General features: G+C 36.6%; 1 pseudogene; it reads right to left on the bottom strand.

Annotated features, from left to right (window-relative positions):
- Nucleotides 1-244: 244 nt before the first annotated feature.
- Nucleotides 245-5,308, bottom strand: LOC104667795 (annotated as a pseudogene).
- Between the last annotated feature and the right edge of the window lie 10,328 nt (nt 5,309-15,636).

The raw sequence follows: 15,636 nt of genomic DNA, 5'->3' as shown, positions 1-15,636 counted from the left end.
GTTTAAAGTTTGTAATTCCTAGTAGGAAAACATTATGTAAATGAATACCCTAATGGCAAACCACTGTAAAATGCTTCAGCTGCATTTCGGGTCGAGAGATAGTGATTATCTTCAAAGTGACCCAGCTCTCTTGATGAGAAGGTCAGAAGTACACAGGTTCATATTATTGTGACACCCATCCAAAGCATTCTAGGTGATCTAGGCTGCTTTTCCTTCAACAAGGGCTTTATTTATCAGGAGGGCATTATACTTGACCTCCAAATTTGACTGATAATTTACTGATAAGATTCATAACCTTTGGTTGCTCTGGTATTTTGACATATTTGCTGGGTTCTGGGCTACGTGCTGGAAGGCCACCATAACTTTTGGATCCTGCTTCGCTGCAAGAACCTCGGGATCACTTAAAGATTTCTTTAAGTCCAAGCATTCCTGCCACTCAAGGCCTTCCCCCTCCCATTCCCAGCATTCCTCTGTGAAAATTATCAGGCATTCCCCCAAGAAAGCCACCAAGAAAAGAGCCATACTGAACTGCTGACTGTCCTCTGGCTTCTTCCTCTATTTGGGTTATCTCATGCTCTTCTGGAGCCTTCTTAACTCTTTCTATTCTTTCTTTGATCTCTCACTCTTCATGTTTTCTCTCACACTTTTTCTGATGTTCTGCAATTTTCTGCGCCCTAGGTTGAACTTCTTTCAGCACTGCTCTAGCATCTTCATCATCATCCAGTTTAAAGGCAAGGCCAAGCAGGATCATGGGTTGCTTCATCCCAATGGACTAATAAATCTGTGTGGTTTCCCTCATGACTTGTAATGTTGACCTGAATCAGGATTTATTTCAATGGCTCTGTCACAGTCTCGAATGGCAGCATTTGGCTTCTGTAATTTGTCAAAGACATTGGCCCTCTTGGTATACAGAATGGCCAAGGGAGGATTCAGCTTGATGGAATTTATGAATTAGTTGATGGCTTTCTACAGTTCATCATCAGTTAGGGCTTCAATGGCAGCCACTTTCTTATCGTTTACCTGATCCATCATCTCCTCTGCTATCTCTGAATTTCCCATTTCTTGAGGGGCATCAGTGTCTAGTTCCATCACACCTTCATTATCAGTTCCTAGATCGCTTTCCTCACTTGATGGTTTGTCTGTCTTTAAGTCTTCCTCCGCCTTCTTATTATCTGTTTTTTCTTCCTTGATATTTTCTTCTGATTGAGCTTTCTGAGTAGCAGATGGCACTTTACCCCGCATGCTCTTCACCCACTCCCTCAGGAAGCGCATTTTCTCGTGTGCAGAACACTTGGATCCTGCTTACACATTTTCACGAAGGCCGGAAGCTCTTTCACTTTGCAGGGGTCCGTGGTCGGTAGGTGGTGGGTGAAGCTGAGGGGCTGCTGCTGGGTTCACGGGCCAGACCCTGGCTCAGCATGACCTCAGTTCATTTTTTATGATGTTTTTCAGTATATTTTTATCCTGCGTTATGGTTTCAATTTTTACATTAAAAATGATGTAAACATTTTTATTTTAGAATTAATTTTTACAATTTTAAATATATAAGGCATTGAAAATTAAATTCTGTGTGGTGATAAATAAGCATGTTGTTTTTTTAAAGATAACTTAATTATTCACATTTAATATTCAATCTTTGAAAGTGTATAATTCAGTGGTTTTTAGAGTATCCACAGAGTTGTGTAAACATCACTACTAACTTTGAAACATTTCATCACCAAAAAAATAACCTTTCCATTAGTAGCCACTGCCCATTCCCCAGTTCTTCCTGCCCCCTTCCCCAGATCCTGAAAGCCACTAATCTACTTTTCATCTCTAAGAATTCAGGTATCCTAGAGAGTTTGTATAAATGGTGCCTCAGAGTATGTGGTCTTTTGTGACTGGTTTATTTCACTTAACACAGTATTTTCCGGGTTCATCTATGTTGTAGCTTGTATCAGTAATTTATTATTTTTTATTGCAAAATAATATTCTGTGGTACAGAATACATCACATTTTGTTTATCCATTAATCAGCTGATGGATATTACCACTTTTTGAAAACTAGGAATAATACTGCTATGAATATTAGTGTATACATTTTTGTGTGTGAAAATATGTTTCCAGTTCTCTTGGCTAAATACTAAGAAGTGAATCAGTAGATAACTCATAGGAAGTTATACCTGGTTTTCCAATGTCATTGTACCATTTTTATTTCTACCAGAGGTGCATAAGGGTTCTACACTCTCTTACTGACATGTGTTATATCTGTCTTTTAACAATAGCTATCTTAGTTGATATGAAGTGATATGTTACTATGGTTTTAATTTGCATTTCTCTAATGCCTAATGATGTTGAATATCTTAATGTGCTTAGTGACCATATGTATATCTTCTTTGGGGAAATATCTATTCAAATCCTTTACTCATTTTTTTAAAATTGAGTTATCTGTCTTTTTGTTGTTGAATTATAAGCATTCTTTATATTTTCTAGATTAAAGTCCCTCATTATATAAGTGTTTTACAATATTATCTCCAGACCTATCAGTTAGCTTTTTGCATTCTTGATGCATTTTTGAAGTAAAAAAGATTTAATTTTCATTAAGTTCAAATTATCTATTTTTTAAAATTTTGACTATTGAGTTTTTGGTGTCAAATCTAAGAAATTATTGTCTAATTGAAGGTCATGAAAATTTATTCCTGTTTTTCTCAAAAAGGTTATAATTTCAGTTTTTACATTTAGGGCTATGATCTCTTTTGAATTAATTTTTATGTATGGTGTGAGGAAGAGGTATACTTTCATCCTTTTGCACGTGTATACCAGTTGTCTCATCACCATTTGTTGAAAAAATGATTTTTCCCCTACTGAATTGTGTTTGTAACCTTATTGAAAAGTCAGTTGCCCATAAATATAAGGGTTTTTTTCTGGATTATCATTTCATCAATCTGTATATCTATCCTTATCCTAGCACCTCACTGTCTGCATTACTTTAGGGCTTTATAGTAAATTTGATTGGAAGTATGAGACCTTCAAATTTCTTCTTTTTTATAGATTGTTTGAGTTATTCTGGGTGCTTTGCAGTTCCATCTAAATATTAGGACCATTCGATTAATTTTTGCAAAAAAAGCAGCTGGGATTTTCATATAGATGACATTAAATCTGTATATCAACTTTGGGACTTTGCCTTCTTAACAATAGTAAGTCTTGGATTCATGAACATATCTTTCATTTATTAAGATATTTTAAAATTTCTTTCAGCAATATTTGTATTTTACAAAGCTCAAGTCTTATAAGTATTTTATTATTTTAATGTTCTAAGTGAAATTGCTTTCTTAATTTCATTTTGGATTGCTTATTACTATTATACAGCAACAATATTTTTATATTGATCTTGAATCCTGAAATTTTGTTAAATTCATTTATTAGTTGTTGTAGTTTCGATATGGATTCCTTAGGATTTTCTGTATATAAGATGATGTCCTCTGCAAACAGAGGTAGTTTTACTTCTTCCTTTCCAATCTGGCTGCTTTTTGTTTCATTATTTTTCCCTAATTGTCCTGCCTAGAACCTCCAGTAAAATGTTCAATAGAAGAGGCATGAGTGCATATTGTTGTCTTTTTGTAATCTTTGGGTAAAGCTTTCAGTCTTTCACCATTAAGTATGATGTTAGCTGGGATTTTTGTTTGTGTGGGAGAGCTGTGAGGAGGGGGATATTTGTTTTTCGTTTTGTGTAAATGCCCTTCACGTGGTTGAGAAAGTTCCTTTGTATTCCTGGTTTGTTTAGTGTTTTTTTTGTTTACCATGAATCCCTTTGTTTTTAAAGTAAAGATTTAACAGCCAGAATTCAAGATTGGTAAATAAAATATTTAATCAATATACACAACTATAATTTAGGTTTAAAAAACTTGAATCATTTTTAAGTTCTCTGTTTTTTGTTTTGTTTGTATTTTGTAGCATGTGAGTTGGCTTTGAAGTTAATCCCAAAAGAAGCACTCCAAAAAAAATTTGCATAAATGCAGCATTTTTAAATTGTTGGTGAGTTCATAAAAGCAACTATGCAGACAAACAATATATTTTACTTTATAGTCATATTCCATATTCTAGCACTAACTCTTTAATGTTTACAATAAAAAAATTACAAATTCTTCTGCAGAAAACTTACTCAACAAATTAAATTGAAATTTTCTAGGCCAGCTTTCTGCCAAGAGAGAAACTGAGAACAAAAATTTCCTCAGAACTTACATACTATTTATATCATCATGTATTAATTATATAACTTTGTTTAATGAATGAATTGTAATCCTAGTGATTTACAAATCATTTTAATCAATATATCCTCTTTATTGAACTTCTCAAAATAACCAGTAACGTTTATGTGATTTTGGTGTTTAGAAATTGACACAGTACATTCTAAGCACTTAATTCAAACTTGTCAGTACCAGATAAATCCTACTTAAGAGCTATTATAGCGCTTCACATGGTCACTGAAAAGCTACATTGTCATTTTATTCCTGCTCTGTGCCTATAATTATTCTCAGTTCTGGGATGCAGTGGTGAAAAAGTCAGACCTCGCTGTCAGGGAGTTTGTAATCTAGTATGGGAAAGATAGATGGTAAACACATAAATAAACCAGCAAGATAATTTCAGAGAGAGACCACTGCTGTAGAGATAATAGAATATTCTAATATGATTTAGAATGATTGGAACTTCCTCTGTGAGAATTGAGGAAGAATGTGGTGTAAATGGGAATTTTAGGGAGGTTAATTATGTGCTACGTGAGGTAATTCATCACTTGTTGCCTCTTGAGAAAGGTATTTTGCTACTTCTTAAGACTTCTAGGGGGCCCAATTATTTTACTTATTAATGAGGCACCAATTCGAGAAAAATATTTGATACAGAGTAAAAAGGCTGAGCTGTAATTGATTTATATATCAAATAATCCTAATCCACAGAGCGATGATTATAATTTATATTTGCATAGCATTTTTGAGTACTTTCACATTCACTGCCTCTTTTGAGCATCAGGGCAATCCTTTGATGAAGTAAAACATGATATTATTCTATCAGTAAAAAAAGACACGCTAAGTTCAAAGAGTTTAAGTAAGTTATCCATTACACAGCTGGCAAATTATGGAACTTAAAACAGAACTGTGGGTTTGTTTTTTGTTTGTTTGTTTGTTTGTTTGTTTGTTTTTTACCTAATTTCAGTTAATGCCCTCAATCTATTGTTATTTTAGATTGCTTATTTTGAGTTGACCAGATATTACACCGGAAGTAAGTAAGTATACTACGTAAATTCTTAAGGATACCTTTTGGTCTAAAGAACCCATCTAGAAGAGTGGTTCTCAAAGTGTGGTCCCTGGACCAGCAGTATCTGTATCACATGGGAAATTTTTAGAAATGCAAATTCTCAGTCCCCACCTCAAATCAAATGAATTAGAAACTCCAGGAGTGGGGCCTAGCAACTTATGTTTTAACAACCATTCCAAATGATCCTTACACATGCTAAGTTTTGAGATCACAAGTTTAGAAAAGAAACAATGGTTAGTCTCAGATTCCTTATTTTTTTAATTAAAAATAAAAATATTTTGCATTTTAATTTTAATTTCTTTGATAGGCATATACATTATATATATTTGCATAAGTGTTTACATATAAAAACACAGGGCAGTCTTTGAAAATAATGCACTCAAAATAATGTCAGGAATTTAAAACTACTAACATCTATTTTTATAAGCGGGGATGCACAAAAAAGGATAATCTTATATGTTTCTGGTACAAATGTGAATTTAAATGTAATTTCACATAGCAGAATTATCTTCCTTGGAAATATAGATAATGTAAATAAAATTATCAGTATTTAAGTAAATATTACAAGTAAATCCACTGCAACATGGCCCATTGTGATAAATAGCTAAAGTAAACAAAAAAAAAATCTGCATCAGTAGGGAAATAATTGAATAAATTATGGTATATCATCATCTTGAAATGTTTCTAGTCATTAAAAATAATTATTCATCATGCCACACATGCTAGAGATTTAATATACAGCATAGTGACTATCGTTAACAATACCATATTATTTATTTGAAATATGCTGAGAAGACAGGCATACCTTGTTTTATCGTGCTTCATTTTATTGCACTTCACAGACATTGTGCTGCTTACAAGTTGAAGGTTTGTGGCAACCCTGCCTTGAGCAAGTGTATTGGCACCATTTTTCCAACAGCATGTGCTTACTTCATGTCTGTCACAGTTTCATAATTTTTGCAATATTCAAACATTTTCATTATTATCTTTTTTATGATGATATATGATCAGTGATTGATACAGTGTGGATATTTGTCCTGACCAAATCTCATGCTGAAATGTAATCCCCGGTGTTGGAGTTGGGGCCTGATGGAAGGGGCTTGGATCATGAGGATAGATCCCCCATAAATGGCTTGAGCCATTCTCTTAGTGGTAAGTGAGCTCTCTCTCTAAGTTCATACAAGATCTGGTTGTTTAAGTGTGTGGCACCTCTACCCCCAATTCCCTCTCTCTTGCTCCTGTTTTCACCACGTGACATGCAAGTTCCCACTTCAGCTTCCACCGTAAAATTTCCCTAAGCCATCCCCAGAAACAGATGCTGGCATTTTGCCTCCTCTACAACCTGCAGAACTGTGAGCCAATTAAATCTCTATTCTTATAACTTATCTAGTCTTAAGAATTTATTTATAGCTATGCAATAATCGCCTAACACAGTGATCTTTGATATTACCATATTAATTGTTTCGAAGTACAATAAACCACACCCATAAAAGACAGCAAAATAATTGATAAATATTTTGTGTGTTCTGACTGCTTCACCAACCGGCGATCTCCTACCTCTCTCCCTCTCATCGGGTCTCTTTGATACCTGAGATACAATACTAAAATTAGGCCAACTACTAACTCGAAAACGGCCTTCAAGTGTTTAAGTGAAAGGAAGAGTCACACATCTCTCACTTTATTTTATTTATTATTATTATTATTTTTAAAATATATTTATTTCTTGAGACAGGGTCTCACCCTATCACCCAGGCTGGCGTGCAGTGGCGCAATCTCAGTTCACTGCAGTTTCCGCCTCCGGGTTCAAGAGATTCTCCTGCTTCAGTCACCCAAGTTGCTGGGATTACAGGAGCGCAATACCATGCCCGGCTAATGGAGATGGGGTTTCACCATGTTGTCCAGAATTCCTGAACTCAAGGGATCCGCCCACCTCGGTCTCCCAAAGTGCTGGGATTACAGGTGTGAGCCACCGCACCAGGCCGCATCTCTCACTTTAAATCAGATGCTAGAAATGATTATGCTTAGTGAAGAAGGCATGTCTAAAGCCAAGGCAGTCTGAAAGCTAGCCCTCCTGCATCAGTTAGCCAAGTTATGAATACAAAGAAAAAGTTATTGAAAGAAATTACAAGCGCTACTCCAGTGAACATATAAATGATAAGAAAGTGAAAACAGGCCGGGTGCGGTGGCTCACGCCTGTAATCCCAGCACTTTGGGAAGCTGAGGTGGGTGGATCACGAGATCAGGAGATCGAGACCATCCTGGCGAACACAGTGAAACCCCGTCTCTACTAAAAATTCAAAAAAATTAGCCAGGCCTGGTGGCGGGTGCCTGTAGTCCTAGCTACTCAGGAGGCTGAGGCAGGAGATTCAGGCTGGCCTGAATCTGGGAGGCGGAGCTTGCAGTGAGTGGAGATCCCGCCACTGCACTCCAACCTGGGCAACAGAGCAAGACTCCTTCTCAAAAAAAAAAAAAAAAAAAAAAAAGAAAAAGAAAAGAAAAAAGAAAGTGAAAACAGCCTGAAGAAAGTTTTGCTGGTCTGGATAGAAGATCAAACCTCCACAATATTTCCTTACACAAAACTCTAATCCAGAGCAATGCCCTAACTTGCTCCAGGTCCTTGAAGGCTGAGAGAGGTGAGGGAGCTGCAGAAGAAACCTTGTAAGCTACCAGAGACTGGTTCATTAGGTTTAAGGGAAGAAGCCATCTCCACAACATAAAGTGCAAGGTGAAGCAACAAGTGCTGAGGTAGAAGCTACAGCAAGTTATCCAGAAGATCTAGCTAAAATCACGGATGAAGGTGGCTACACTAAACAACAGATTTTCAATGTAGATGAAACAACCTTCTATTAGAAGAAGATGCCATCTAGGACTTTCATAGGAGACAGGAGAAGTCAATGCCTGGCTTCAAAGGACAAGCTGACTCTCTTATTAAGGGCTAGTGAAGCTAGTGGCTTTAAGTGATAGCCAAGGCTCATTTACCATTTCAAAACTCTTAGGATCCTTAAGAATGATACTAGATCTGCTCTGCCTGTGTTCCCTAAATGGAACAAGAAAGCCTGGGTGACAGCACATCTGTTTATAGCATGATTTCTTGAATATTTTAAGCCCACTGTTGAGACTTAATGCTCAGAAAAAAGATTCCTTTCAAAATATTACTGTTCACTGACAATGCATCTAGAAATCCAAGGGCTCTGATGGAGATGTACAAAGAGATTAATGTTGTTTTCATGACTGCTGCCCATGTACCAAGGAGTAATTTTGATTTTCAAGTCTTTTATTTCAGAAGTACTTGTTGTTGTTGTTGTTGTTGTTGTTGTTGTTGTTGTTTGGGGTTTTTATAAATGATGTTTTTTAAGCTTTTGTTCTTCTTCCATTTTGATACATTTCCTGTACATGGCTCTCGAGGTTCTTTTTTTTTTTTTCTTTAACTTTATTTTAGATGCAGGGGGTACATATGCAGGTTTGTAACCAGAGTATATTGCATGATGCTAAGGTTTGGGGTCCAAACAATCCCATCACCCAGGTACTCAGCATAGTACCCAATAGTTCATTTTTCAATCCTTTCTGTCCTCTTTCCTCCACCCAGTAGTCTCTAGTGTCTATTGTTGTCATCTTTATGTCCATGAGTACCCAATGTTTAGCTCCCACTTATAAGTGAGAACATGCAGCATTTGGTCTTCTGTCCTCGCATGAACTCACTTAGGATAATGGCCTCCGGCTGCATACTTGTTGCTGCAAAGGATATGAATATTTAAGAAATGCCTTTGATAAGGGCACAGCTGCCATAGATGGTGAACCTCTGATGGATCTGGGCAAAGTAAATATAAAGACTTCTGGAAAAGATTCATCCTTCCAGATGCCATTAAGAAGATTCATGATTCATGGAGGCAGCCAAAATATAAATATGAACAGGAGTTTGGAAGAAATTGATTCCAGCCCTCATGGATGACTTTGAGGGGTTCAAGACTTCTGTGGCAGAAGTAACTGCAGATGTGGTACAAATAACAAAAGAACTAAAATTAGAAGTGAAGCCTGAAGATGTGAATTGCTGCACTCTCATGATAAAACCTGAGCACAGGAAGAGTTGCTTCTTATAAATGAGCAAAGAAAGTGGTTTCTTGAGATGGAATCTATTCCTGATGAACACACAGGAAACGCTGTTATAATGACAACAAAGTATTTGGAATATTCCATAAATTTAGTTGATAAAGCAGCAACAGGATTTAAGAGGATTGGTTCCAATTTTGGATAAAATTCTTTTGTGGGTAAAATGATATCACAAAGCACAGAAAAAATATTTTGTGAAAGGAAGAGTTGACTGGTGCAGCAAACTTCATTGCTGTCTTATTGTAAGAAATTGCCACAGCCACCCCAACCTTCAGCAACCACCCTTGATCAATCAGCAACCATCAACACCAACGCAAGACCCTCCACCAGCAAAAGAAGACTACAACTCGCTAAAGGGTCAGATGATCATTAGAATTTTTTAGCAATAAAGTATTTTTTAATTAAGGCATGTATATTGCTTTTTAGACATAGTACTATTGCACACTTAATAGACTACAGTATGTGTCAAGATAAATTGTATAAGCACTGGGAAACCAAAAATGTGCTGTGACTTTTTGATGATATTTTGTGGCTTTATTATGATATTCACTTTATTGAGGTGATCTGGAACCAAATCCACAATATCTCCCAGGTATTCCTGGAGATCTGTAGTGTCTTCACTAACTTACTCTACACACACAAAATGGTAACTATGAGTAATGATGGATATACTATTTAAATTAATTGTGGTAATCATTTCACAATGTATAGCTATAGCAAATCATCACATTATACACCCTGAATGTGTACATTTTTTATTTGTCAATTATACCTCAAAAAAGCAAGAAAAAATAATTCATTAAACTACAACAGTTAAACTGAAGGGATTTTCATTAGTTACAGTTAGGTAAAAACTGCACCATTTTGGAAAATAGACAACAGAGTAACATCTATACATCTGTGTATCCATATGCTTATTTACTTATATGGGAGAGGAAAAGAATATGACAAGGTTCATTCTAGGTTCTTAGATGGTATAACTAGTAGGGTCATGGATTGGTTGCTAATGTGAATGAAGAAGTAGATAAAGGCCATACTTTTATCATTTCACGCTTTTATCAATTCACCTTCCTGGCTGACTGATCCCTTAATACCTTTCTGCCTACTCTGTAGACACCTTATGAGGATAGATGAGAAGCAGCAGCATACAGCAATGGCTAAGAACCTAAATTCTGCAACTTAAGGTCTGAATTGGAATCCAGACTCTACTATCAATGGCTATATATCCTAAGAAAGGCTACTTAAACTCTCTGAGGTGTTTTTTTTTTTTTAACCTGTACAATACAAATAAAAATATCTATTACACCAGTTTATTGTGAAAATTAAATAGTAAATGTATGTAAAAAGCTTAGAACTGTGTCTGTCACTATTCTAAATGAGCTAATATATAAGATATTAATACTATAACAATTAGCTTGAAAGTACTTAGTTTTTTATAGCTTATATATCTAATAATAATTATGATTATGACCATTAAGCATAGATATAAAAGACACTGACACAAAACAGGTATCAAGAGTTTGTGACTGTTCCTGAGATATAAATGGCCATCTTTTTCCTTCTGAAAGAATATATTGCACTACTGCCACTTGCTCTTCCTTGTGGGCCTTCTTCCTCCCTGGGAATAGAACAGTTTACTAGCTTCTGTTACATACCCTGGTGATATGGTTTGGCTCTGTCCTCACCCAGATCTCACCTTGAATTGTAATAATCCCCACGTGTCAAGGGCTGGTCCAGGTGAAGATAATTGAATTATGGGGGTGGTTCCCCCCATACTGTTCTGATGGTAGCAAACCTCATGAGATCTGATGGTTTTATAAATAGGAGTTCCCCTGCACAAGCTCTCTTACCTGCAACCAAGTAAGATATGACTTTGCTCTTCATTTGCCTTCCGCCATGACTGGGAGGCCTCCCCAGCCATGTGGAACTGTGAGTCAGTTAAACCTCTTTCCTTTATAAATTACCCAGTCTCAGGTATGCCTTTATTAGCAGTGTGAGAACAGACTAATATACTATATATTTCTGAAATAAGTAACTAATGGCTCTTATTACTGATGATAACTACAGAGAAAAAGATAGGGTTAAGAAGTGACATATTAATCTACTCATTAACAAATGTTTATTGAATAACTATTACTGCTGGCACAGTGTGAAGCACTAGAAAAAGAGCAGTGATAAAGCAAGAAATGTTCCCTTCCTTCCAGAGCTTACAAGAAATTATTTGACTTTATGATTTGTGCTGCAAAGGAGAAATTGAGGATGAAAAGAAAGCACACAGTCAACTCAGAAAACAATAAAGAAGATAGAAGTCAGGTCAGTAAGGCTTTACAGACCATACTGAAGGTATTCAATAAATCCAAAGCACAATTAGAAGCCACAGGAAAGTTTTAAATAGTGGCACAATGAGAATTGGCTTTTTAAATAGCTAAACATGATAAATTAAGAACTTGTGTGCTTGTGTTCCTGCTCCTGAAATGACACTGCAATGACAGTAAAGCAATAAAAGGCTATAAACCCCAAAGAACAAAAAGACTAAAAAGACAAAAAAAAAAAGACAAAAGATGTTAATAGGTTTAGAAGATGGAAGTCGGTGAAGAAGCAGTCACTAACTTGTTAAGCAGAGAGAGCTTAAACCTCTAGAGGCAGACAGCAATGAGAAGCTAGTGATTCACCCCAGAGAGACCCAGAATAAAACAGAGATGGAGACACCTCATGTTCATTCTGAAGAAGGTGGAGGTAAGATAAGAGGCTAAAAAGGCAGGGGTTGGGGGTCAATGTAATTCTTAAGATGTCTTGAAGCTCAAGTCTCCACTCACACATCCTTAATTATTACCCTTCCCCAAATTGCAAATAAAATAGGTTTGTTTTTTGTGCTTTGTTTTGCCCGGAAATATTAACCTTGAAAGGCTCTAGATCCCGGACATCAGACCCAAAAGAGGACAGAGTCAGGGGACATACTGAAGAAGGAGGATTAAGTAAAAGCAGGTAGATTTTAATTATTACCTTTACATCCCTGGTGAGACACTAGAGAGTCCCTCTCTGAAAAGAATTTAATCACTCCAGAGAATAAAGCTGTTGATACTGATATTTGGGGTGTTCCAATTAAAAACACAGCTCAGTTCTGAACTGCCCTTCAGTGATGCTCATTGGTTCTATGTCTTACTGATGCACTTGGTCCTGCAAATCCATATTACAGTGCTTTTAAATGGAAACCCAGGGATCAGCAGACACCTGAGAAAAAATCCTCCAACATAAAGAACAGAACAACAACAACAAAAAGAGTTATTCAGAGAAAAAGATGACAAGACTGAAACAAGGGTGAAAGGGTGTTAAATATACATAATGAATATGGTCAGAGAAAGAAGAAAAGATCTTGCATCCATGAAATAAGAAAAAATAATCACTAACCCAAAAAGTGTGCAGATATTAGAACTATAAGACACGAAATTGTAGTAGTTTAATAGAAGGCTCAGAGGACAAGGTCAAGGAAATCTCCCCAAAATTAGAGCACAAGGAGCAGGGTGACAAAAATGGAAAATAGAAGAGAAGTGAAAATTGGAAATTTAGTCCTGATAGTCAAAAATCCAACAAAAAAGGAGTTCTAGTAAGGGACTGCACAGAAAAAATGGAAGTTAGAACATTACTGAAGGAATAAATCAATAGAATTTCTCAGAATTGAAGAACTCAAAACTGAGTCTCAGATTGAAATGCTCACTGGGTATCCATCAGGAAAAATGAACAAATTGAACATAATGGAAAAAAGAAAAGACACCAAATCTTCCAGAGTGATGAATTGGGTTGTATTAAAAGGATCTGGAGGCCTGGGGACAGTGGCTACTGCCTGTAATCCTAGCACTTTGGGAGGCCAAGGTGGCCTGATCACCTGAGATCAGGAGTTTAGGACCAGCCTGGCCAACATGGTGAAACCCCGCCTCTACTAAAAATACAAAAAATTAGCTGGGCGTGGTGACGGGTGCCTGTAATCCCAGCTACTCTGGAGGCTAAGGCCGGAGAATCGCTTGAACAGGGGAGGCAGAGGGTGCAATGAGCCAAGATTGCGCCATTGTACTCCAGCCTAGGCAACAAGAGCAAAACTCTGTCAAAAGGAAAGAAGGGAGGGAGGGAGGGAGAGAGGAAGGAAGGAAGGAAGGAAGGAAGGAAGGAAGGAAGGAAGGAAGGAAGGAAGGAAGGAAGGAAGGAAGGAAGGAAGGAAGGAAGGAAGGAAGGAAGGAAGGAAGGAAGGAAGGAAGGAAGGAAGGAAGGAAGGAAGGATCTGGAGTCAGAACTGAACTTCTTAGTAGGGACACCCTTCTGTGCAAGCCAGAAGTTTGGTCATCATCATCAGCAGCAGGGAGTGAGTGGCAATTCCATTTTCTGAATTGAGGAATACAGGAGCGGCCCCAAGTGTATACAGAAAGTTACAACTGGGATGTTATGAATCTGAGCTGCCAATAGAATACAAAAAAGGAAAGCAGTAACACTTTAAGTAAGTTAAAATTTAATAATTTTCTGTGATCTTCATTCAGACTAAGCTTAGCTGCTCTGAGATTTCTTCATTTACCCACTCTCTTAGTTCCTGTCTTGGAGGTCAAATAATATTTAAAATTAGAGTCTTAGAGTGATTCCCAAGTTCCCCTTACCTTAGGGAGATCTCTGCCTAACAAGCTAACTCTCACTCCTCCACGATGTGAATGAGAAAGAGGAAGAAGGAATTGGAAGAGGATTGAGCAAGTAGGGAAATCACAGTTTTGAATGTTTAAAATTGTCACTTAAACAGATATGCTTAGCTCACATGGGTTTTTCTTGGGCTCCTTATTTCCAAACCAGTCCCTCCTCTACATAACGTAGAGGTCATCCAGAAGGAAGCTGTGACAGAGATCATTACAGCCAGCATTTTTTTGACTAACAGTGGCTACTATAGTACTTAGCACAGCCTACAGTGCTCGGTAAATATCAGTCTAACCTGCACTCCTCTCCTTTTACTATTTCACCAATTCCTTCAGAGTGTGAGTGGGGAAGTAAATACAAATCTATATTTCTTGGTTTACTTTTTAGGTTCTTGGTAGCTGAAATAGTTGGAAAAAAAATTTAAAGACTGAAAGTTGAAATTCTTGTCATCTTATCCTTCAGCATGGAAAAAGATGATCTTCAATGCAGTTTTTACTTTGCCCAAAATTCTTACCTGAGCTTTTAGTTAGTGACAAAAAAAAACTGTTTTGATTCACCTGTTAATGAGCTGTGAGATAGTCCAAAGAACAAAGAAAACAATCAAAACCTGGGATATTCATTTTAGATGAAAGAAATTTTTTTTTCAGAGAAATGAATTCAGAAAAACGAATATCCAAGTGAAATTAACTCTGCTTGTTGTGAAAACACAACAGTAAGGCCAGGAACAGCATAAACAAATACCAGGAAAGTTATTTTCAGAATTTGTTTACTTAATATTTAACGCTGAAATCAAACACAAGAGGGTTATTAGGAAGATCTTCTGCATTACTCCTCTTAAGCAATTAGATTCTGTAAGTAGTATAAAGATAATTACTCATTTGGTCCTCCTACACAGCAATTAGTTCATATGGTAAATATGAAAGTACAGCATTGCATTGTGGGTTGTTTTCTACCGGTCTGTCTGTGTAGACTGTAGCAGAATGGGGGGCAAAAGGCAATTGGAAAGGGCCTTATTTAAATGTGTTACTTAACTTTGCAGATACAGTAGATGTTTAATTTTTTTTGGATTGACAGTGAAATTATTTCTTTAGACAATGACTGAAAAACCACCCAAGTCAGTGTGCATAAAAACAAAAAACAAATGGAGACTGCAGATTTTAGTTTGTCTTAATTCATGGTAAAAAATAGTCCTAGTTAAACCAATTATCCTATGGATCAGGTCAAAGTTATTCAACTAATGAATGCTTCCCTACTGGAGTGCTATGGCTAATACTTATAGTAGGTTTACCATAGTGCCCGTGCAAAGGAAATAATTTACCATGAACTGATTAGCTGTTTTTAAAAAAGACTACTTATTCTGCTAGTATAGACATGCCAACAAGCTCAATACATCCCACTTCAAAAATAAAGAATCCCTCATCACAAGAGGGTTAAATCGATCCTCAGGTTATGATATGGGATGAAACTCTGCCCAAAAACAGTTTAAAAACCATGTAAACACATTATTACATCCTGAAGCCCGTGTTTATTAATTCTATTTTGTCGCTTTAGTTCTAGTGATTTGCACGCATTT

This window comes from Rhinopithecus roxellana, chromosome 10 (genome assembly GCF_007565055.1).
Source record: "Rhinopithecus roxellana isolate Shanxi Qingling chromosome 10, ASM756505v1, whole genome shotgun sequence".
Taxonomy (NCBI): Eukaryota; Metazoa; Chordata; class Mammalia; order Primates; family Cercopithecidae; genus Rhinopithecus; species Rhinopithecus roxellana.
The sequence above is the reverse complement of the archived record's forward strand: the minus strand, read 5'-3'. Positions and strand labels throughout refer to the sequence as shown.